This window comes from Globicephala melas, chromosome 8 (assembly GCF_963455315.2).
Source record: "Globicephala melas chromosome 8, mGloMel1.2, whole genome shotgun sequence".
Classification (NCBI taxonomy): Eukaryota; Metazoa; Chordata; class Mammalia; order Artiodactyla; family Delphinidae; genus Globicephala; species Globicephala melas.
In genome coordinates this window covers 75191095-75215284 of record NC_083321.1, presented here as the reverse complement: position 1 = coordinate 75215284, position 24190 = coordinate 75191095, and the positions used below count along the sequence as shown (strand labels likewise).

Here is a 24190-nt window from a genome sequence, read left to right as displayed (position 1 = left end):
ATTTTATAGAAGAGGAAAATATAATTAAAAACAAATACAAGGATTTGAATGTCAGGAGCAACTATGACTCTTGAAATCAATCACAGCTTACAGAAGCAACAACAGAGTGATAGGCAATGCTATCAGGAACAGAAACAATCCCATCATTACCACAAACCTACAGGTGTATGGCCCTAATTTTCATGTTCACGAAGAGTACAGTGTGCAAATAGTGTGATGTACCTATCAAGTAGCTTAAATTCAAACAGGGAGTGCTTCCCTGGTGGTGCCGTGGTTGAGAATCTGCCTGCCAATGCAAGGGACATGGTTTCGAGCCCTGGTCTGGGAAGATCCCACATGCAGCGGAGCAACTAGCCCCGTGAGCCACAACTACTGAGACTGTGCGTCTGGAGCTTGTGCTCCGCAGCAAGAGAGGCCGCGACAGTGAGAGACCCGCGTACTGTGATGAAGAGTGGCCCCCGCTCGCCGCAACTAGAGAAAGCCCACGCACAGAAACGAAGACCCAACATAGCCAAAACAAAAAAATTCAAACAGGGAACAATGAAAGGCTCTGAAATAATGAGATTTCAGACCAAGAAAGAGTATATACTAGAAGTGAGACATGGAAAAATGATTAGATGATGATAATGATGATGACTTTGGTGAGGGTGAGAAGATGATGAATTAGAGAAGATTATTGCCCTTTTTGATCATAAAAAGTTGGTATAGAATAGTGATTATCAAGTGATGTGCACGTAGACTCCAGCTTCAAAAAACAACCAAGATCTGATATGAGGAGAAATATACCTCTGTATTACTACTTCTAAAACAGGGATTTCTAATAACATTCAAAAATATGTAGAGTGTTGATATTTTAGTGGCTAAGAACAATGCCAGTTTCCTTATTAACATTTTTGTATTCCCAAATATGGACAATGCAAGCTGCAAGAATGCTTTTATTTTCAATGAAAAATATAATCCACCTTTAAATATTTTATTTTCCAAATTAGTCCTTATGTAGCAAGTTGCTCTCTGGATTTGGGGATTATGAAGTCTGAGCAGTAAGGGCTGACCTAGACTGTAAGGAGCTAAGAAATGGTGGAATGCTAAAGAGATGGAGACAGTAAAGACCTCTGAGTACAAAATAAGGAAGGGACGATGAGATGGACAAAGTGTTTTTTAAACATCACCAAGTGAATGACATTTTTAGGAAATGAGAAATGAGTGTTTTATCAAGAGTAAGAAGAACCAGCAGTGGCTAGCAGAGACTCAAGACTTAGAAGACAAGGACTATTCCATCAGAAAGGTGACAAAAGACTGGGATTGTGAGCAAATGTGTAGAGGATAACCATGAGCAGTGGCATACCTTTTTCCTCTGAGAGCAATTAAGGAAGAAACAATGAATAGAGAGATAAAGCTTTTGAAATGTTAAGAAGGGAAGCTGGGAGATCTCATTTGGGAAGGTTCTCCTTTTTTCACTAAAGAAGGAAAAATTATCCACAGAAAGTGAAGGTTGTTGGGTGAGAATGGGATTGGGAGCTAGAGGAGAATGGAAAATGTCTGAATAAGCCCATGATAAAAGAGGAAAGACATGAAGAAGAGGGAAATATAAGTATTTTGGAATAGTCCTGGAGTTCAAGTTTGGTTCAATAACATAATTTTGAAGTGGAACTGACCAAGTCAACAAATAGGTTAGAAAGCCAGGACCAGGGCCAGAAAAAGTGGTTAATTGGGTCAATTTAGATTTAGTTTACAAATTTGATATGACATCATCAAAGTTGCCAATGGTATAAATGACCATAGTCTCAAGGAGGACTAGAGAGTCAAGTGAAGCCAGAATGGTGTTGGCAGACTAGAATAAAAGAGCAGAGTCCAGGAAACCAGGTTTTTATGAGGGGAAGATGTAAGAATAAGAAATTGTGAGAAGAAAATAGTAGGATTTGTGATTTAAGTGTAGGGAACTTTTGATGAGAATTTGTGTTTATCTGGAATGAAGTGGGAAATATAATTATTAGGTCAAGGACTTATGGAAGAATATGTTTGATGTGTCACCAATATAAATTAAAGTTCAGAGTATTAAAATGGTAGCTAAGAAGGAGGTGTGGAAGATAAATGAGATCCAGGTACTGAAGATGTCTAACAAGTTGTTAGACTGCAGTGACATGGATATGGAGGAGTGAGTCTAACGATAATAAAGATAAGAATATTAACTGTAATAATAATACCAATAGCTACCATATCCTCACTGTACTGTATTAAGTCATTAAGTATTTTGCAAACATTAACTTGTTCACCTATTTCTATGTCTCTGTGAGGTGGGCATTATAATCCCTATTTCATAGAGGACATAAGGGAATCTCAAAGAGCTAGTTTGGTCGATTAATAATAAATAAGTTACATAGTCAATAACCTTACTATACGTTAGGTGTTACGCTAGGCAGTAGGTATCAGAGAATCCCTTCTAGTGAGGAGAAATTATTCACCCAAGTAGCTCTGCTAGTGAATGGCACAGCAGAGATCTGAATTCAGATCTGATTGTAAAGCCTGATTTGTTCAAGAAATCAAGGATTACAGAGATCCTTCTTCCTTTTCCTGTTAATTATGGAGTACTTTCAGTTGAAGGAATGAAAGAAAGAGAAAAAGTGTGTGTTGGGGAATGACACATTTAAATTATGTAGTAGAGATAAACATAACATTGAAGAAACTGTTTAGAACTTTGTGGCAGTCTGTGTATGAGACAGCCACCAACACTTTATTTCCTCCTTGTACATGCAGGTCATTCCCTTTTTGAAAGGTGAATCCTATTCTTTCAATCCCGTTGAATTTGGGTTGGCCTGTGACTACAGGCATACTTCAGTGATACTGTGGATTTTTTTCTAGATGACCATAATAAAGCTACTATTGCAATAAAGCAAGTCACACAATTTTTTTCTGATTTCTAAGTGCATATAAAATTATGTTTACATCATACTATAGTCTATCAAGTGTGCAATAACATTATTTCTATAAAAGCAATGTACATACCTTAATTAAAAATACTTTATTGCTAAAAACTGCTAACCATTATTTGAGCCTTCAGTAGGTCATAATCTTTTAGCTGGTGGAGGGTCTTGTCTCAAAATTGACAGCTGCTGACTGATTGAGGTGGTGGTTGCTGAAGGGTGGGGTGGCTGTGGCAGTTTCTTAAATTAAGTCAACAATGAAGTTTGCCACATAGATTGACTGTTCCTTTCATGAATGAGTTCTCTGTAACATACTATGATGCTAGATAACATTTTACCCAAAGTAGAATTTCTTTCAAAATTGGAGTCAGTCCTCCCAAACAATTTTCAGAATTGTTTCAACAATTTTCATAGCACCTTTGCCAAGGTAGTTTCCATCCCAAGAAACCATTTTCTTAACACATCTGTAAGAAGTAACTCTTCATTTGTTAAAGTTGTATCATGAGAATGCAGGAATTCAGTCACAGCTACAACCTACACTTCAAACTTTAGTACTCTTGCTATTTCCACTACATCTTCCTCTACTGAAGTCTTGAATCCCTCAGTCATCCATAAAAGTTGGAATCACCTCCTTCCGAATTCCTGCTAATGTTGATATTTTGACTTCTTCCCATGAATCACAAATGTGCATAATGGAATTATGATGGTGAATCCTTTCCTGAAGGTTTTCAGTTTATTTTACTCAGATCCATCAGAGGAATCACTGTCTATGGCAGTTGTAGCCTTATGAAATGTATTTCTGAAATAAAAAGACTTGAAAGTCAAAATTACTCCTTGATCCATGGGCTGCAGAATGGATATTGTGTTAGCAGGTATGAAAACAACATAAATCTTGTTGTACATCTCCATCAGAGCTCTTGGGTCACCAGGTGCATTATCATTGAGCTGTAATATTTTGAAAGAAATCTTTTTTCTCTGAGCAGTAAGTCTCAACAGTGGGCTTCAAATATTGAGTAAACCATGTTGTAAACAGATATACTGTCACCCATGCTTTGTTGTTCCACTTATAGAGCACAGGCAGAGTATATTTAGGCCCTAGGATTTTCAGAATGGTAAATGAGCATTGGTTTCAACTGAGAGTCACCAGCTGCATTAGCCCCTAACAAGAGAGTCAACCTGCCTGTTGAAGCTTTGAAGTCATGCATTGACATCTCCTCTCTAGCTGTGAAAGTCCTAGATGGCATCTTCTTCCAATAGAAGGATGTTTCATGTACATTGAAAATAAGTTATCCAGTGGAGCCATTTTTATTAATTATCCTAGCTAGATATTCTGGATAACTGGCTGCAGCTTCTACATCAGCACTTGCTGCTTCACCTTGTACTTCTATGTTATGGAGATGGTTTCTTTCCTTAAACCTCAGGAACCAACCTCTGCTACTTTCAAACTTTTCTTTTGCAGCTCTCTCACCTCAGTCTTCATAAAATTGAAGAGAGTTAGGGCTTTGCTCTGGATTAGGCATTGGCTTAAGGGAATGTTGTGGCTGGTTTGATCTTCTGTTCAGAACTAAAACTTTCTTCATATCAGCAATAAGCCTCTTTTGCTTTCTTATCATCTGTGTATTCACTGGAGTAGCACTTTTAATTTCCTTCAAAAACTTTCCTTTGCATTCAAGAGACATAGATTTCAGCTAATCTCAACTTTAGACATGCTTTCCTCTCTAAGCTTAATCATTTCTAGCTTTTGATTTAAAGTGAGAGACCTGAGACACTTTCTTTAACTTGAACACTTAGAGGCCATTGTAGTGTTATTAACTAGTCCAATATCAATATTGTTGTGTCTCAGGGAATAGGAAGGCCCAAAGAGAGGGAGAGATATAGGGGGACAGATGGTCAGCGGAGTGATAAGAACACATACAACATTTATCAGTTAAATTTGCTTTCTTATATGGGTGTAGTTCATGGTGCCCCCAAACAATTGCAATTGTAGTATCAAATATCACTGATTGCAGAGTACCATAACAAATACAACAATAATAAAAAAGTTTTAAACATTGCAAAAATTACCAAAATGTGACACAGAGACACAAAATGAGAAAATGCTTTTGGAAAAATTGTGCTGATAGACTTCTTTGATGCAGAGTTGCCACAAACCTTCAATTTATAAAAAATACAATATCTGCAAAGTGCAATAAAGTACAATAAAATGAAGTGTGCCTATATTTGACCCAGATGACAATGGTAGAAGTGACACAGCATAACTTTTGAGGAGAAATCATAAGAAGTTTTGCAGCTTCATCCCATGTCTCCTGGAATGCTTATGGGAAAATCCAGCTGCCTAGTTAGAAGTCCTATTAAACTGAGCTACCATTCTGTCAGGAAGTCCAAGCTAGCCATTTGGAGAATCCCATGGAGAGAGGGATATCCAACTTGCCCTCAGCTATTCCAGTCATCTCAGCCCAGGCACCAGACATGTGAAGAAGCCTTCAAGTGATTCCAGCTTCAGCCACCTTTAGACACATGTGCATGAGAAATCCCTGCTAAGAACGTAGCTATGCCTGTCAGCTGACAAAACCGTGAGAGCAAATAATGTATGGATATTTTAAGCCACAAATTTTGGGGAAACAATGGATAATTGGAACAGACTTCAAAATAGTCTGATTTGAGAGTTTGTTCATAGGTAGGGAATTTGTCAGGAGAATCTTTAACATGCTTTGAAAAAAGACTTGAAATTTAGCTATTGCATTCAAATAGGAATAACTACCAACATAATTCATTTATTAAGTTCTTCCATATTGTTCCATTTCACCCATTCTATTCATTTATGTCTTCAGAAAGAATTAACGATCACCTACATGTGAGGCATGATAGGAGATATTGTGGAAAGTAACTATTAGTTAACTTAAATAAAATAATTTGCCTTTCTGAGTATTAAATCTCTACTAAAATATTTAAATTATTTCTCTTAAAAAACATATATTTCTTTTAATAATAGGCAATAATTACTCTACTTTTAAAAACTTCAGCTGGAACAAAAAATGGAACTTACAACATAATTAATAAATCCCCAAGTATTTTTCTTTATATTTGGCTATTTTCCCAAATATAGTCCTTAGCAAAATAATCAGTGACAGTGAACAAGATTTATGTACCCAGGATGCTGATTGTGGCTGTGCAATTATGTATAATTACAAGCCACTGTAAATAATTAATTGTCCAATAATCATGTAATGTTTAAATCATAAAACCTTAAAATAAAATAGTAGGCAGCCATTAAACTGCCTAATATTTAGGACACTTTAATGATATGGGAAATGTTCACAAAAAAAACCAGAATGCAAAATTATATGTTAATATAAATGTATAAATAGTAATTTGCCTAATGTGTATAGGAAAAGACTGGAAAGAAATGCATTAAAGTGTACATGGTGGTTATTGCTTGGAGCTGAAGCTATAATGATTTAAATTTTATTCTTTATATTTGTTTGGATTTTCCAATTCTGTACAATAAGTATGTATTACTTCTAAAATTATTTTAAAAGTCATTATTTTAAACAATGCTTCCATATTGTGATATGTATGTACTATTCTAAGTAAATTCTATTTAACTAAGCATTTGCTTATTCCTAGTATGTGTGTGGAAAGCACTGTGCTGAGTGGTGGGAGAAAGGTGGGGGAAATGGTTTATAGGAGGATAAAATAGGGTTCCAACCCCAGGTGTGTTTAAAATCCAGGGCAGAGAGAGATCTTTTACAAAAAACTAATGCCAGGCAATAATAACGTTGCACATTAGTACATATGACATCTCATTATAGCACTTGTTACATTGGCTATAATTATTTTTATGTAAGTTCCATCTGTCTGAATATTCAGCATGGTAATTGGTATATATTAGTCCCTCAGTAAATATCTGTCGAAGAAGAGATGAAAGGGAGAAGGGAGAAGAAGGAAGAAGAGATGTGGAAAGACGAAAGAAGATTTGTTTTGAATTTGAAATGCTGTGTAAAAACTAACAAGTTTTAAAATAAAATAATTATCGTGTAAGACAAAGATCCAATATGACAGCCTCTTTTTTTGTTAAATCAAAATATTTGAGTTAACAGTTTTTTTGTTTTGTTTTGTTTTGTTTTTCAGTTAAGAGTAGAGTAGGTTGGTAATAAAAATGAAAGACTAGGTCCACGAACGAAGAAAACATTTTCATATGATTTAATACTAAGGCTCATCATTATTAGAAACTTAGAGTATTAAGGTCTATGGACAGACAACTTTTTTACATCTTTGTAAATCTGAAAGATTGTTATGAATACAGTATTATAAAAATTAGTGATGAACCAAGATGGCGGAGTAGAGGGATGTGCTCTCACTCCCTCTCGTGAGAACACCAGAATCACAACTAACTACTGGACAATCATCGACAGGAAGACACTGGAACTCACCAAAAATGATACCCCACATCCAAAGACAAAGGAGAAGCCACAATGAGACGGTCGGAGGGGTGCAATCACGGTAAAATCAAATTCCATAACTGGTGGGTGGGTGACTCACAGACTGGTGAACACATACCACAGAAGTCCACCCACTGGAGTGAAGGTTCTGAGCCCCACAACAGGCTTCCCAACCTGGGGGTCTGGCAATGGGAAGAGGAATTCCTAGAGAATCAGACTTTGAAGCCTAGTGGGAATTGATTGCAGGACTTTGACAGGACTGGGGGAAACAGAGACTCCACTCTTGGAGGGCACACACAAAGTAGTGTGTGCATCAGGACCAGGGGAAGGAGAGTGACCCCAGGGGACACTGAACCAGACCTACCTGCTAATGTTGGAGGGTCTCTTGCAGAGGCGGGGGGTGGCTTGGTTTCACCGTGGGGACAAGGACACTGGCAGCAGAAGTTCTGGGAAGTACTCTGTGGTGTGAGCCCTCCCAGAGTCTCTCATTAGCCCCACCAAAGAGCCCAGGTAGGCTCCAGTGTTGGGTTGCATCAGGCAAAACAACCAACAGGGAGGGAACCAAGCCTCACATATCAACAGTCAAGTGGATTAGAGTTTTACTGAGCTCTGCCCATGAGAGCAACAGTCAGCTGTACCCACCACCAGTCCCTCCCATCAAGCCTCTTAGATAGCCTCATCCACCAGAGGGCCAAAAGCAGAAGCAAGAAGAACTACAATCCTGCCGCCTATGGAACAAAAACCACATTCACAGAAAGATAGACAAGATGAAAAGGCAGAGGGCTATATACCAGATGAAGGAACAAGATAAAACCCCAGAAAAACAACTAAATGAAGTGGAGATAGGCAACCTTCCAGAAAAATAATTCAGAATAATGACAGTGAAGATGATCCAGGACCTCGGAAAAAGAATGGAGGCAAAGATTGAGAAGATGCAAGAAATGTTTAAAAAAGGCCTAGAAGAATTAAAGAACAAACAAACAGAGATGAACAATACAATAACTGAAATGAAAACTACACTAGAAGGAATAAATAGCACAATAACTGAGGCAGAAGAATGGATAAATGACCTGGAACACAGAATGGTGGAATTCACAGCTGTCGAACAGAATAAAGAAAAAAGAATGAAAAGAAATGAAGACAGCCTAAGGGACCTCTGGGGCAATATTAAACACAACAACATTCACATTATAGGGGTCCCAGAAGGAGAAGACAGAGTGGAAGAACCAGAGAAAATATTTGAAGAGATTATAGTTGAAAACTTCCCTAACATGGGAAAGGAAATAGGCACCCAAGTCCAGGAAGCACAGCGAGTCTCATACAGGATAAACCCAAGGAAAAACATGCCGAGACAGAGAGTAAACAAATTGGCAAAAATTAAAGACAAAGAAAAATTATTGAAAACAGCAAGGGAAAAATGACAAATAACATACAAGGGAACTCCCATAAGGTTAACAGCTGATTTCTCAGCAGACAATCCACAAGCCAGAAGGGAGGGGCATGATATACTTAAAGTGATGAAAGAGAAGAACCTACAGCCAAGATTACTCTACGTGGCAAGGATCTCATTCAGATTCGAGGGAGAAATCAAAAGCTTTACAGACAAGCAAAAGCTAAAAGAATTGAGCACCACCAAACCAGCTCTAAAATAAATGCTAAAGGAACTTCTCTAAGTGGGAAACATAAGAAAGAAAAAGACCTACAAAAACAAACCCAAAACAATTAAGAAAATGGTCATAGGAACATACATATCTATAACTACCTTAAACATCAATGGATTAAATGCTCCAACAAAAAAAAAAAACACAGGCTTGCTGAATGGATACAAAAACAAGACCCATATATATGCTGTCTACAATAGACCCACTTCAGACCTAGGGACACATACAGACTGAAAGTTAGGGGATGGAAAAAGATATTCCATGCAAATGGAAATCAAAAAAAACCTGGAGTAGCTATACTCATATCAGATAAAATAGACTTTAAAATAAAGAATGTTACAAGACACAAGGAAGGACACTACATAATGATCAAGTAATCAATCCAAGAAGAAGATATAACAATTATATATGCACCCAAGATAGGAGCACCTCAATACATAAGGCAACTGCTAACAGCTCTAAAAGAGGAAATGGACAGTAACACAATAATAGTGGGGGACTTTAACACCTCACTTACACCAATGGACACATCATCCAAAATGAAAATAAATAAGGAAACAGAAGCTTTAAATGACACCACAGACCAGGTAGATTTAACTGATATTTCTAGGACATTCCATCCAAAAACAGCAGATTACACTTTCTTCTCAAGTGTGCAAGGAACATTCTCCAGGATAGATCATATCTTGGGTCACAAATCAAGCCTCAGTAAACATAAGAAAATTGAAATCATATCAAGCATCTTTTCTGACCACAACGCTATGAGATTAGAAATGAATTACAGGGAAAAAATGTAAAAAACAAAAACACATGGAGGCTAAACAATACATTACAAAAAAACCAAGAGATCACTCAAGAAATCAAAGAAGAAATAAAAAAAAATACCTAGAGACAAATGACAATGAAAACATGACAATCCAAAACATATGGGATACAGCAAAAGCAGTGCTAAGAGGGAAGTTTATAGCTATATAAGCTTACCTCAAGAAGCAAGAAAAATCTCAAGTAAACAACCTAACCTTACACCTAAAGGAAATAGAGAAAGAAGAACAAACAAACCCAAAATTTAGCAGAAGGAAAGGAATCATAAAGATCAGAGCAGAAATAAATGAAATAGAAACAAAGGAAACAATAGCAAAGATCAATAAACTAAAAGCTGGTTCTTTGAGAAGATAAACAAAATTGATAAATCTAGCCAGACTCAGAAGAAAAAGAGGGAGAGGACTCAAATCAATAAAATTAGAAATGAAAAAGGATAAATTACAACAGACACCTCAGAAATACAAAGCATCCTAAGAGACTACTACAAGCAAGTCTATGCCAATAAAATGGACAAACTGGAAGAAATGGACACATTCTTAGAAAGGTATAACCTTCCAAGACTGACCCAGGAAGAAACAGAAAATATGAACAGACCAATCACATGTAATGAAATTGAAACTGTGATTAAAAATCTTCCAACAAACAACAGTCCAGGACCAGATGACTTCACAGGTGAATTTTATCAAACATTTAGAGAAGAGATAACACCCATCCTTCTCAAAGCCTTCCCAAAAATTTCAGAGGAAGGAATACTCCCAAACTCATTCTATGAGGCCACCATCACACTGATAAAAAAAAAACAGACAAAGATACTACAAAAAAAGAAAATTACAGACCAATATCACTGATGAATATAGATGTAAAAATCCTCAACAAAATACTAGCAAACAGAACCCAACAACACATCAAAAGGATCATACACCACGATCAAGTGGGATTTAACCCAGCGATGCAAGGATTCTTCAATATATGCAAATCAATCAATGAGATACACCATATTAACAAATTGAAGGAGAAAAACCATATGATCATCTCAATAGATGCAGAAAAAGCTTTTGACAAAATTCAACACCAATTTATGATAAAAACTCTCCAGAAAGTAGGCATAGAGGGAACATACCTCAATATAATAAAGGCCATATATGACAAACCCACAGCAAACATCATTCTCAATGGTGAAAAACTGAAAGCATTTCCTCTAAGATCAGGAATGAGGCAAGGATGTCCACTCTCACCACTGTTATTCAACATAGTTTTGGAAGTCCTAGTCCCGGCAATCAGAGAAGAAAAAGAAATAAAATGAGTACAAATTGGAAAAGAAGAAGTAAAACTGTCACTGTTTGCAGATGACATGATACTATACATAGAGAATCCTAAAATTGTCACCAGAAAACTACTAGAGCTAATCAATGAATTTGGTAAAGTTACAGGATACAGAATTAATACACAGAAATCTCTTGCATTCCTATACGAATTACTATACGAATCCTATATGAAAAATCTGAAAGAGAATTATGGAAACACTCCCATTTACCATTGCAACAAAAAGAATAAAATACCTAGGAATAAACCTACCTAGGGAGACAAAAATTAGACCATTTAGAAAAATGGACACATTTTATGTTTATTTCTTCATGGTAAGGACTCTGAGCAAATGATAAAGCACAAAGGCCCTTGGCAGAAGCCATGTTCTCATGAATTCAATCTGTCTCAATCAAGGGCCCCCCAGGATTGCTGTTAGATTGCTATCAGATCAACTCACTCTGCTGACCTAATGTTCAGTTAGAAATTTGTCTTCTCTTGAGAAGCCATTGACTTTTATAGTTGAAAAACAAATAAACTATATATCTCTTTGTAACACTTAATGTTGTTATCTTTATCCTGGTGACATGAAACAAGGACTTAAAGACTTCATGTAATAGTTAAACATGTTACAGAGTCTTGGAATGTTTAAATTAACCAGAGCCATCTAGTTAAACCCTATTATTTTTCAGATGAAGAAGAAGAGAGGGAAACTCCTCCTCAGAAAAACGAGATCAAAAGGGTCCTTATCCTTTAGAAGGAAAATGAGTGGAAGCAGGTGTTGGCTTTAGTCTGGACAGCCAGTGGAGGGGTGTTTCCTGTTTAAAGCAAATTATGACAAATTAACGTTAACAAACAGGAAACTGCATACTGACCTCCTGTGAAATTATTGTTCGTTCTCCTTTTAGACATCAATTGGTGGTGCTGGGCATTAGAAATTTGTGGTGTGACTGTCCAATCCTTTTTGAGGGATAATTATTTAAAACATCTTCTTAATGCTAAGAATGACTCCCTGTGGCAAGCAACTTCTTTTTCTCACCTAGCATCACATTCCCTGTCTGATTCTGACACCTGCTTATTCAACAAATATTTCTACTGGTACATGTTATTTTTTAAACAAATTTATTTTGTAAAAATAAATCTACTCAGTTTTTATTTTCATTTTTATTTGATTTGGGGGACTTTCTATGTTTCTTATATAGAAGTTTTAAGTGAAAAATTAAACTTGTTGGGATTCAAAACGTTACAAATTCTGTGCTTTAAATTGATTAAGCTAAAATGAAAAATTCAACACCAAATATGCCATGGTATCTTAAATTGATTCTGTCTTTAAGCCCATAAATATTGCTTGGGGACAGACACTTCTTACTTCTAGACACATGTAGGTATATGGGTCAGAAGAAAGGAAAGCAATCACAGAAGTAAAGTCATGAACATGCCCTTCTAATACTAAGGGAAGAGATTTAGCTACTGTCTGAAAGATCATATTAATGAAGAAAAATAAACTCGATAACTCAGACCATGAAGAGTATTTTTTAAAATTAATTAATTAATTAATTTTTATTTTTGGCTATGTTGGGTCTTTGTTTCTGTGTGAGGGCTTTCTCTATTTGCGGCGAGCGGGGGTCACTCTTCATCACAGTACGCGGGCCTCTCACTATCGAGGCCTCTCTTGCTGCGGAGCACAGGCTCCAGACGCGCAGGCTCAGTAGTTGTGGCTCACGGGGCTAGTTGCTCCGCGGCATGTGGGATCTTCCCAGACCAGGGCTCGAAACCATGTCCCTTGCATTGGCAGGCAGATTCTCAACCACTGTGCCACCAGGGAAGCCCTGAAGAGTATTTTTTTATGATGTATAGTTTAAATACATGCAATGAACTATCCAGTACAAAGGACCATTTTGTGTAGATCAAGTTTAAAAGGCCATATATAAATAACAAAAAAAACTTTCATTAGAAAGTAATAGTCAACAACGTGAGTAGATTTCCTGTATCACATTATATATTAATACCTAGTAGTAACTGGTTGTTGAGGTTTTCATCTTTACAATAGAATTATGAAGACTTATGATATGCCCTTATTTAAGATGTTATTGATAACATATTTATTTTTACACAAGAAAATGTCTCCTGGCATACTTTGACATATTGTAAAGTTCAACTTCACATAGCATTGCATCTTTCTTTGCCTTTTCCTCAGATACTTCCTTACCATCATTATGTTCCTAATGAAGTTGAGAGGGTGTTCATAAATTTCTTTACTTTTTACATACTTAATTTATGTGACCCTTTCATACTGTTCTTGATCCCATGAGAATATATATTTTTAAAACCAGGGGTAGTTAAGGATGGAAATGAGAGCTAAACAGTTCTAATTATTTTTTTCAAAAGCAATTTTGTTTCTAATTAATTTGGTAAAGTTCACCATTTATTATATCTATCCATGTATCATTATTATCATCATTATATATATTATTATTATTTTATATCTACCTATCATTTCCATTATATTTATTATTGTTATTTTGTATCTGTCTATCTATCTATTTATCTGTCTATAATCATTATCATCATCATCATCATTATCTATGTAACCTGGTCCCTCAGCATGAAATTCTTGTCTCTCCTTACTTTGCCTATTTAACACCTGTTTAGGCTTCAAATTTCAAATCTCTGCTCAAGTATCACTGCTTTGAAGCAAACTTCTCTTGCTGCCCTGTCTAGGTAAAATCACAAGATTATATACATTCATATAGTATCATGCACCTCTCAATCATAGTTGAAATCTATGAAGGCTTCTACTTATTTGTGTGAATCTCCTATTAAGGGTAGATTTCCTATCTGAATTTTAGGTACAGGAGGGTTGAAGTTGTGCTTGTAATTGTATTCCCACTTCCTAGTACAGTTCTTGGCACCTAGTGTGTTATCACTATAGATTTGTAATAAATGAATGAATGAATAATTTTTATTAACCTAATAGGCTAGCATAGCTGTTGGGTTATCTTTTTACACATCTTTCCTTTTGACCCAATAAAATATGAAAAAGAGTAATATATCTTTACAAAATCATTTATTCTGAAGAAAATACTCAATATATATATTAAAAATAGATTCTAATTATGCTATGTTCTCATCTTTGGTAAACTCTCTTAATTAGATACCCATCAGATCATGGAGTTTCTAATCAACAGCAACAACAAACAAGCTATTAGTATCTTTCAAACTTTGATGAGCAACAAAATCTCTGGCATGTTTGTAAAAAATTATCTAGATTCCTGAGCTGTACTCAATAGCTACTGAATTTCAATTTCTGTGACTAGAGCTTCAGCATTGTATTTCATACAGGTTGTCTAGAAATTTTTGTGCACCCTATATTTTAAGAAAAACTGATCTAAAGAAAAGAGATTTTGATAAAGAGTCATAGGAATATTATTCCAGTTCTGACTCTTTTATGTAAGAGCTTTATTCAAGTTTCTGAACCTCTTTAATTCTCAGTTTCCTTACATTTTATAAAGGGGATGATAATATCAATCTTATGTCATTATTGTGAGGGCTGTGTAGGGTAATATATGTAACAGTACTTTGTAAATAGCTATACTAGCATTGGTTAGGCCTTTAACTAACTCAAGAACTTTGAAAATGTCATATGATCTCACAATACTTCATTTTTTACCAATAAAAATGAGAACCTATATACCACATTGATTTATCAAAACAAATAAGGATAGATGTGAAAATGCTTTGGAAAAAAAAGTACTATTATTGGCGGATTCAATAAACAAATTCTATCTTCAGGGGAGTTTATAATGGAAAGGGGAAAAAGTGGTGCTGAAATGATAATGATTTAATGAGCACCTATCAGGTATAATGTAATGAACTAAATGTTATGTACTTTCTCTTTAATTTTTACAGAAAATCTCGTATTGACCCGTGAAGACTGAGTCTCAGAAAGTACGAGTGACTCACTCAAGACAACACAATATTCCAATACTGGACCTGGGATTCAGTTTTGATTCTTAATTGCATATATATCTGAGTTTTAACTCTGTGCTACTCATTAATATGCAACACTTCTTCACATAATTCAACATAGACAGAAAATGTAGATTTCAGAAGTTTAAGAATAATTTTTTTATTGATTAAAAATGGATTTAGAAATAGAAAATATATGATAGAGATGAAGTGAGCCTTGTGGTTGGCTCCCTAATATTCACTCCACCTTTCCCAATGTGGTATAGGGAATTAAACCCCCATTATATGCAGTAGCCCTGATTAGTCTATGCCCATCTTGGCAATCTCACCTGCCCCGCTAGTGACTGGTTCAGGAAGTTAGGTCTAAGCCAATCAGATCATGACAATCGTATTATGATAGGTACTGGTTCAGGAGTAAGCACATGGTCTAAATTGGCAAAGCCAGATGAAGGTATAGACATTTGTAGATACGCTAGTTTTTTCTCCTGTTGTATGTGAACATGAAAGAATTTAGGCCCTATTATTCTTGGCAGTCAGCCTATGATTACAATGAGCTTTAGAGTAAGGCCAGCACTGAAGATGACAGAATGGAGATGGAACCAACCTGTGTCCTTGAAAAAAACTTGAGACATTGGATCAACCGATGAAAAAAATCTGCTTTAGCTTCCTGTCAACATAACTAATAAATTTCTTATTGTTTAAGCCAATTTGAGTTAGGCTTTATATTACTTGCAACTGGAAGCATCCTAAGATACAAAGGATAACAGAAGTACCTTGGTTTACAAAGATTAAAACTGGAATAAGTCATTATCTGTGCTAAGACTGGTTATATTAGCATAAATAATCTGAAAAGGGGATCTCCAACAATATCTAATTACTCCAGATAAATCTTTTGGAAATGAAAAATGACTAAAAGTCAATCAGGAAAACTGAAAGAACAGCCAGCCAACTAGCAACAAACAGCCAGAGAGGTAAACACAGAATACAATGAAATTACTAAAATGACTTAAAAATTTACCTATAGGATATATTAATCACTTTTGGATAGAGACTTGGAGCTTATTAAACATGTAGTATTATAACCAATGAATACCTATGACAATAAAGTTCAACAAAGTATTGAAAATTAAAGAAGGAATTTTAGAACAAGATTGAAAAATCCTATTTCACAAGCCCACAATTAAATAATCTGTGTCATTCTCATTACTACATTCATTAAAAAAAAAAAAAAAAAAAAGGCCTGAAAGGGCTGGAGAAATTGCCATGTGAGGACAAAAAATGAAAAGCTAAACTTGACAGCTTTGACTGATGGAGGCTGACTAGATACCTTGACACATGGGAACTCATGCAGGCCTTGCCATTTTCCAGCCAGGTGAGTTAGAAATTCACTTTTGTATCTCTAGGACACAGAAAATTCTTTAGACAGTGATGCTGGCAGGATGGGTTTTGCAGTGAATATTCCAAGAAAACAGTTCCTCTGGGCTAGTACTTAAAGATAGAACAGGTGACTTTTTTCTTTTGGTGGCAAAAAGGGATAAATAAAAAAATAGGCCCAAAGACTGGAAAATTCAAGGCATTTCCGAAAAGCAGGAAGACAGATGGTTTAAGTTTGATCAGAGTAGCAGGATTTTATGTGGAGAAAAGGAGGTTGAGGGAAGACCTTGAACAGCAGGACAATGAGTTTGAGCATTTTTATGTAGATAGTGGAGGCCAGTAAATGCTTTAAAATGGGAGGTGGACTAACACATTAGATATTAAAAAGGAAGAGTCAAGAGTGGGAATGAAACATTATTCCAGAATTTCATGCTAAATAAATTGGAAGAATAATGGTACAATAAAGGCGAAATCTGGAGGAGAATCTCAAAAGTTTTCTTTTCAACTTAATGCAATAAATTTTAATTGAAATAATTATAATGATAACACTGAACTGCAGACACAGGAAGATGCTAGTTTGGAGCCTGAAGAGAGTTGAAAAGGTCAGTAATAGTCACTGGGAGCTATGTGATGGGGAATAAATAAGAGTTGAACAGCAACATTGCTGAAAAACATTGAGAGCTTATATGAAATGAAAAACATGATTTTATAGGGGTTGAGTCAACATTGTTCCATTAGATTCTTTATGCCCTACATTTGTTCATAACCAGAAAAAAGGTGATCAAGTTTAAAAGCCGGCATGATAGGCATCAGGAAAGTCATGGATTTCAGGTAGGAATTGAATTAGGTAAAGCTGGTGACCTTACAAGTAAAGTGGAGTCCATCTGAAACTCAGAGGAAGGCAATGACACATAAGCCTTTTCTTTAATGCTCTCATTGAATTTCCTGTCCATTTACAGTTAAACCTCCCTTTATTGCACTTCACAGATACAGTTTTTTTATAAATTGAAGGTTCATGGCAATCCTGAATCTAACAAGTCTATCAGCACCATTTTTCCAACAGCATTTGCTCACTTCACGTTTCTGGGTCACATTTTGGTAGTTCTTGCACTATTTCAAACTTTTTCCCTATTATTATGTTTGTTATGGTGATCTATGATTTTTGATTTTGCTATTGCGACTCACTGAAGGTTCAGATGATGGTTAGCATTTTTTAGCAATAAAGTATTTTTTTAATTAATGTATGTACATTGTTTTTGAGGCTTAATACACACTTAAGAGACTACAATATGTTGTAAGCACAAATCTTTTTAAAATTAAAATGTACTTGATTTACAATGTTAGTTAGTTTCAGGTATACAGCAAAGTAATTCAGTTATACATATATATATTCATTTTTAGATTCTTTTCCATTATAGGTTATTATAACATATTGAGTATAGTTCCCTATGCTATACAGTAGGTCCTTGTTGGTTATCTATTTTATATATAGTAGTGTGTATATTTTAATCTAAAACTCCAAATTTGTCCCTCCCCCTCCCTTTCCCCTTTGATAACCATAAGTTTGTTTTCTATGTCTGTCAGTTTACCTCTGTTTTGTAAATAAATTCATTTCTATCAATTTTAGATTCCATATATAACTGTAACATATGATAGTTGTCTTTCTGTGTCTGGCTTACTTCATTTAGTGTGATAATTCCTAGGTCCATCCATGTTTCTTCAAATGGCATTATCTCATTCTTTGTTATGGCTGAGCAATACTCCATTGTGTATATATACCACATCTTTACTGATACATTTGTTTATGACCACTTATGTTGCTTCCATGTTTTGGCTCTTGTAAATAGTGCTGTTATGAATATTAGGGTGCATATATCTTTTCAAATTATGATTTTATCTAGATATATGCCCAGGAGTGCAATTGCTAGATCATATGGTAGCTCTAGTTTTAGTTTTTTAAGGCACTTCCATACTGTTCTCCAAAGTGGCTATTCCAATTTACATTCCCACTAAAAGTGTAGAAGAGTTCCCTTTTCTCCACCCACTCTCCAGCATTTATTATTTGTAGACTTTTTGATGATGATCATTCTCATTGGTGTGAGGTGATACCTCATTGTAGTTTTGATTTGCATTTCTCTAATAATTAGTGACGTTGAACATCTTTTCATGTACTTTTTGGCCATCTGTGTGTCTTCTTTGGAGAAATGTCTATTTAGATCTTATGGCTATTTTTTGATTGTTTTTATTTATTTATTTATTTTTTGTATTGAGCTGTATGAGCTGTTTTTATATTTTGGAAATGAATCCCTTGTCATTTGCATCATTTGCAAATATTTCTCCCATTCTGAGGGCTTTTTCATTTTGCTTATGGTTTACTTTGCTGTGCAAAAGCTTCTAAGTTTCATTAGATCCCATTTGTTTACTTTTGTTTTTATTTCCATTACTTTAGGAGATGGATCCAAAAAAGATATTACTGCAGTTTATGTCAAAGGGTGTTCTGCCTATGTTTTCCTCTACAAGTTTTATAGTATTTGGTCTTATATTTAGGTCTTTAATCCATTTTGAGTTTATTTTTGTGTATGGTGTTAGAGAATGTTCTAATTTCATTCTTTTACATGTAGCCGTCCAGTTTTCCCACCACATCTTATTGAAGAGACTGTCTTTTCTCCATTGTATATTCTTGCCTCCTTTGTCATAGATTAGATGACCGTGGGTGCATGGGTTTGTCTGTGGACTTTCTATCCTGTTCCATTGATCTATGTGCCTTTTCTTGCACCAATGCCAAACTGTTTTGATTACTGTCACTTTGTAGTATACTCTGAAGTCAAGGAGTCTGATTCCTCTAGCTCTGTTTTTCTTTCTCAAGATTTTTTGGCTATTCAGGGTCTTTTGTGTTTTCATACAAATTTAAAAGTTGTTTTTTTAGTTCTGTGAAAAATATCATTGGTAATTTTTTTTTTTTGTGGTACGCGGGCCTCTCACCGCTGTGGCCTCTCCCGCTGTGGAGCACAGGCTCTGGACGTGCAGGCTCAGCGGCCATGGCTCACAGGCCCAGCAGCTCCACGGCATGTGGGATCTTCCCGGACCGGGGCACGAACCCACGTCTCCTGCATCGGCAGGCGGACTCTCAACCACTGTGCCACCAGGGAAGCCCATCATTGGTAATTTCATGGGGATTGCATTGGCCCTGTAGATTGCCTTGGGTTTTATAGTCATTTTGATAATATTAATTCTTCCAATCCAAGAACGTCATATTCTTTCTATCTGTTTGTGTCATTTTTGATTTCTTTCATCAGTGTCTTAAAGTTTTCTCAGTATAGGTCTTTTGCCTCCTTAAGTCGGTTTATTCCTAGGTATTTTACTCTTTTTGATGCAGTGGTAAATGTCATTGTTTCCTTAATTTCTCTTTCTGATCTTTTGTTGTTAGTGTATAGAAATGCAACAAATTTCTGTGTATTAATTTTGTATCCTGCAAGTTCACCAAATTCATTGATGAGCTCTAGTAGTTTTCTGGTAACGTCTTTAGGATTTTCTATGTATAGTATCATGTCATCTGCAAATAGTGACAGTTTAACTTCTTCTTTTCCAATTTGGATTCTTTGTATTTTGTTTTTTCTTCTCTGATTGTCATGGCTAGTACTTCCAAAACTATGTTGAATAAAAGTGGTGAGAGTGAACATCCTTGTCTTGTTCCTGATCTTAGAGGAAATGCTTTCAGCTTTTCATGGTTGAGTATAACATTAGCTGTAGGTTTGTTGTATATGCCCTTTCTTATGTTGAGGTAGGTTCTCTCTATGCCCACTTTCTGAAGAGTTTTCTTAATTATAAACAATGTTATATTTTATAAAAAGCTTTTTCTGTGTAAGCATAACTTTTATATAGACTGGGAAAGCAAAAAATTTGTGTGATTCTTTTTTATTGTGATATCTGCTTTATTTTGGTGGTTTGGAACCAAAACCACAGTATCTCCAAGGTATGTCTGTACTCCATGTTGCTAAAAAGGCGAAATCTGGAGGAGACTTCAGAGGATGTAGAAAGATTTGGAGGGAAAATCTATTTAAATTATTAAAAATGTATGCATATTTTTCTTTGCAATAAAGTTTTGATAACAAATGTAAATTGTGATGACTCAGTAAATCACTTTTCCAATGTTGTTTTATTTTACTGTTTCTGCTTAATAGAAGTTGTCAATGTAGTTTCAACGATAGTGGTCATTGGATGATCTGAGGATGCTTTGCATATAGGCCTTTCACAGTCTTACTGAGAGTATAATGATTTTTCTACTTCCATTGTAAGCAAAAACAAAAGTTATACCACCTCTTCCCCATATTAGTCTAATAAAATTAGAATTTCATGACATTTATCCTGTTTAGTATAATTTGTGAACATGTGGTTGTCATTGGAATTTTGACACCTTGTGAGTTTTAAGCTAAAATGACTCATGCCATTTTTGGTTGAAGAACTTAATTACTAATGTGAGACTCTACACATCACTACGTTTAAAATGTTTATTTAAAGATCCCGGATTCTTGTGTTCATTTTTAGAAAAACACAAACACTTCTTGGTCAGTTATTACAAACTTCAAGTGAAAGGTAAATTAACCAACAATTTCAGGTAGTTAGGAAGGCATAAATATTTAATGTAGTTTTACATGCGTTGAAGTTGTACACACTGTGTGTATTCCAATATATAAGTATTACTCTCCATCCATTGAAGGTGATCTTTCTGAAATGGAAAATAGACATTTGAGGATCTATTGTGCAAACTGGCAAGAATAATTAAAAATAATCAACTTGTTTATTTAAAACCTCAAGCAACCCAGACGCTATCTTGAAATTAATTTAGTAAGCTAGTATTACATAAATTCTAAAAACAGATGAGTTGAAGAAACCCTGTAGGAAAATAGCATATGGAGTGCTAAAATATGCAAGGTACCATGCTTCTGCAAAGCTTTCTATAAATCCAATATTGGTTTATTGTGTATGACTCATTACAACTCTGCAATGCAAATTAAGACCAAGAAAATGATGTATGCCTATATAGACTTTTAAATTCGTTCAGTCTCACTATTCTTTTATGAATAATTTATAGATATCCCTGTGACATATTTTCTCAAATATACCATGAAGTAAACTTGGAATTATTATTTCCAAAGACACATTAGGCCATACATTTATAAAGCCATTCTTTTTAAGACAGGAGCACCCTTGGCAAAACTGTGAACTAAACTGGAAGTAGTAAACTTCCTTTAATATGTTTTTTTCTGAAGTATAAGTTTTCACTTGTTCTAATTCACCAGGGATTGGTTCCAGTATCCCTTCAGATACTAAAATTTTGGAATGCTCAAGTCCCTTGTATAAAAAGGCATAGTATTTTCATATAATCTACACAATCCTCCTCTATAGTTTAAATCATCTCTGGATTAATTATAACACCTAATAAATGTAAATGCTATGCAAATAACTGTAAATATAATATAAATGCTATATAAATAATTGCCTCCACAATAAATTCAAGTTTTGCTTTTTTGGAACTTTCTAGATTTTTTTTTCCCCTGAATATTTTTGATCCATATTTGGTTGAATCTGCAGATGCAGACTCCACAGATATGGAGAGTTGACTGTATTTAGATTTTCTTTCATGATTTTCCTTGATACCAACATGTTCTGCAAGATATCTATTTGAGACTAGGGACATGTTTCACAGTCATGGAAGTGAGCAAAAGTTGACAAACATGTATCTGGGGTCATTAATTTCACATTTTAACTAACTGAGCAAATCAATAGTCCCCTTAGGACTTAGAAAAGAGTAAGTATTACTTCCTAAGTGCTTAACTTATTGGGCAATGGCTGAGATATAATGGAGAAAAAACTGTCTTAGTGGTTTCTTGATGGCTACTTGCTTATACTCTGAGGATTTTTGCTCTACAACTGTAAGAAGACATTTATTACTATGCAATGTACCATTAGAACTAGGCACAGATTGAAAAAGACTGCTGTCATATGGTGACAGTGAACTTGGTACAAACCCTGTGCCACCAACTAACTCATTTGGAGAAATGGAGACAGTGGGCTTTTGCAGAAACACTTAAATAGAGTAGTCCCGGAGGCTGGATAATTTGTAACAGCTGTTCCATATAATGGATGGTTTACAGGGAGAGTGTTTGTAATGCAGACTATCTCATTCAGGGTATGATTGATGCTTCTTATTAGCTTGACTTAACATTCTGTGAGCTGAGGTTGTGAGACAAATATGTGAGGTTTGATTTACTGATACATACAGATCAGGTGATAAAATGTCTTTGAAAGAATGATTAAGTATTTCAAATAAAGTTTACTAATAACAGTTCTACTTCTTGAGTTGACACAAAAGAAATAATTATATGAACCAATAACCACCTGAACTTGTTTTATGCCATACTTTTCTGTGATTAATATACACTAACATTAACCAAATCAGAATGCTGACAAATGAGAAAGCTGACAGTTTGGTATAGATGATTAACTTATGTGATTTAGGAAAAAATCCCTTTGTCTGAAATTTTGTACTTTTGACCTAGAATGTTTTAAGATCTAAGACGTAATTCCAGAGGAACTTGAAAACCACTCATACCATTTGTATTCAATTTTTTAAAAAATCTATGTATTTATTTCACAAATACTTCCAGTCTTTTAGTGTCCTTTGTGGTGTTTATAAAGGCTTTCTACTCTTTATTTTAAGTTTTGCATTACTTCATTGTCAACTAAACTAAAGGCATGGCAAAGTCTCATGTAAGCATTCATAGAATGCATATTTATGTTTTAAAAATATTGAACACAGTGATTTAAATCAATTTTATAACATATATTTGGGGCTCATTTCATGTGTTATCAAGCTGGTGACATTTAGATAGGCAGATAGTGATGACTGTCACTGATAGGAAAGCAGTACTCTTAGTATTATGACGTCTCTATTGTAGCCTCATCTACACATCTTTTCTAGAATGAAATATAATTTGTGTATTTGACTTTTTTTTTTACTCAATCTTATCCTCTTGGTGACTTTGTGTAACCATACTTCAAGCCCTTCAGTATTTATTTCACATATGGGAAATTCTCTTGTACACTAAGGTAGCTATTGTAGGTTGTTCAAGGATGGAGGCCCTCAAAACAGAATCTTCAATGTAAATAAGTACATATTAATGTAAGCAACACACTTCTGGAAAGTGAGGCAAGGTTTCATTGACTCAGTTAACTGAATATACTGAGATGATCCTAGTGGTATTTCACAGTTTATACTAATGACAGTAAACCTGCAGGGAAAACAATTATGCCAAGCTTATCAACATGCTGATTTGACCCTGAGGAAGGAGAGGCAGCCAAAATGCTCCCACTCCCCTTTAGAATGTATTATCAAATTATAATTGAACAAGATGAACATTTCAGTGGATAATGAATAATAATTCATTATCCATAATAATGGATAATCAGATAAGATTGCCTGTTGGATAAATGTGGGCCATTCTCTTGCTTATAGGAACCATGAAGAACAATGATTCATTTTCTTAATCTTAATGATTAGGGAAACAGAAATTCTTCTAGTTAAAAATATCAACAACAATAACTAGCTTTCACTGAGAAGCATTCTACCATTTGAAATCTCATTTCATTTTCCTATTAAATCTGCAAATTAGGTATTATATCCCCATTTCACAACTGA

At 35.1% G+C, this 24190-nt stretch overlaps 1 protein-coding gene across 4 annotated transcripts in view; it reads right to left on the bottom strand.

Annotated features, from left to right (window-relative positions):
- The window catches only part of CNTN5 (contactin 5), a 1371648-nt gene that overhangs the window by 103050 nt on the left and 1244408 nt on the right, over positions 1-24190 (bottom strand). The gene's annotated exons all lie outside the window — the stretch shown is intronic.